Genomic DNA, 2,017 nt, shown 5'->3' on the forward strand with positions numbered 1-2,017 from the left:
TATAAACAAAGCCTGCCAGAACGCCCCCTTGGGTTCAGGAAGTGAATAGTCCAAGCCAGCCAAACCAGTCTAATTCGGCTCGGACGCCGACGATCTCTGAGTCAACCTGAAAATTCTAACATTTACTGTATAAGAACAGAGTGGTTTTTTTTTTTTTTTTTTTTTACAACAATTTTTAACAAGATAAGAAGCAATCATGAATGAATAATGAATTAGAGGTTTATTTTCATTTATTTATTTATTTATTTATTTATTTTCATTTTCTCAGTTAGACAAGCTCACAGCCATTAGAGATTCAATGTTTGTGGGCTTTTACTTATAGTATGTCAAATAATTTTTTAACCTATGTGTATAGGTTATGTAGAAAGGTATCTTGTATTGCATTTTATGTAGAATTTAATCAAACGTTGAGTTCAAACCCGAGCTGAGGATCAAACCCCCAACACTGGTGTTACACTCACGTCACCACACCGCTGTTTATTCCTACTCTGTTTAATCAGGTGACATTTCACCTAGTGATGGTTCACATTAACACTACATGATCACGATCACTACATGATCACGCAGCATTGAATCCAATTATTAGACTAACTTTTTTTTTTCTTAAATCTGACTGATCACATGCTCCATTTTACTGACTGACTGACTGACCACAAGCTCCATTCATGTACCTCCACCTTTTTATTTCATTGTGTGTATTGTGGTGGTTCAAGAATTTAAGGCTTTAGATTGTCGATTGGAGAATCAGGGTTCAAGTTGTCACTGTTGGGCCCCTGAGCAAGGCCCCTAGCTCTCACCGTATCATGGCTGACCATACACTGAGCCACAACCTTCCAATGTTGGGATATGTGAAGAAAGAATTTTACTATATTCTAATGTCTGTGTGACAAAACAAAGGCTTCTTCTTGGAAGAATTAAATAGCATACATTATAAATATCTTGCTTTCTGTCGATCATTTTCTTTTCTTTTTTCTCTCCTCCGCAGGCGATTTCACCTCCGTGTCACAATCTGATGAATTCCTGCAGGTAGTACGAGAAATAATGAATGTTATGTCAGATAGCTCACACGGGTTTCTGTCACAATCCGATTTGTCAGATTGGTCAGGTTTGGGTGTGAATGTCGGAATCATTAATAATTCATTCGTAACAGTGAGCTGCAGCTGAGAATGCATTATTTATATAAACAAACATGAGGAAATCAGGTTCTTACAGGATGTAGAGTGCTTCTCCACTCGGCACTCCAAACACTTAAACCATTAAACTGTAATAAACAAGGAAGTGTGTGGAGACAGGATCTCACCTCAGGCTGGAATTCGTTCTCCACGTCCTTCCCGTTACTGTACATTATCCCAGTTTGGATGTCGAGCTGATTTTATAATGTAATACAGGAGGTTTATAACGTGTTTATGTCACATCGGCTACTGATGTGTGGTCTCCTGCTCCGTTAAGCTCCAAAGATGATGATACAATTTGCTATAGAACTTCTCTCTGAACTAGACAGACAGACAGACAGACAGACAGACAGACAGACAGACAGACAGATAGATAGATAGATAGATAGATAGATAGATAGATAGATAGATAGATAGATTGATTCTTGGGGTTTGTTCTTCAAATTCATGTGTGTATTTTCAAAGTGTGTAAATTTTATAATTTAATATATAAATTCTTTGCCCTTTTATCCACCTTCACCTTCAAATTGTGACACTGAGTCATTCGTGTGGTGGGATTTCTGTAAGGAGATGTAAGGAGATCGTTATTTAACAATTACAGCGTCCAGTGTCAGTGCTTTGGAGAGAGAGAGAGGGGGGGGGTAATAGAGAGAGAGAGAGACAGAGAGAATAATGAGAGAGGGCGATAAGAGAGAGAAAGAGAGAGAGAGAGAGAGGGAGAGAGAGAGAGGGGGGGGGAGAGAAAGAGAGAGAATAAAGAGAGAGAGAGAGAGAGAGAATAAAGAGAGAGAGAGACAGAGATAATAAACGGGGAGAGAGAGCGAGAGAGAGATGTCAAATGATCT

The 2,017-nt window shown here is 38.8% G+C and overlaps 1 long non-coding RNA gene across 1 annotated transcript; it reads right to left on the bottom strand.

The window, feature by feature from the left end:
• Window positions 1–262: 262 nt before the first annotated feature.
• On the bottom strand, window positions 263–1,799 carry LOC125141513. The gene is made up of 3 exons (XR_007140913.1): window positions 1,693–1,799; window positions 1,301–1,493; window positions 263–1,020 (listed from the first exon to the last, which is right to left on the bottom strand). It is a non-coding gene; the product is annotated as an uncharacterized LOC125141513 (long non-coding RNA).
• Window positions 1,800–2,017: the final 218 nt, after the last annotated feature.

This window comes from Tachysurus fulvidraco, chromosome 6, assembly GCF_022655615.1.
Source record: "Tachysurus fulvidraco isolate hzauxx_2018 chromosome 6, HZAU_PFXX_2.0, whole genome shotgun sequence".
NCBI lineage: Eukaryota > Metazoa > Chordata > Actinopteri > Siluriformes > Bagridae > Tachysurus > Tachysurus fulvidraco.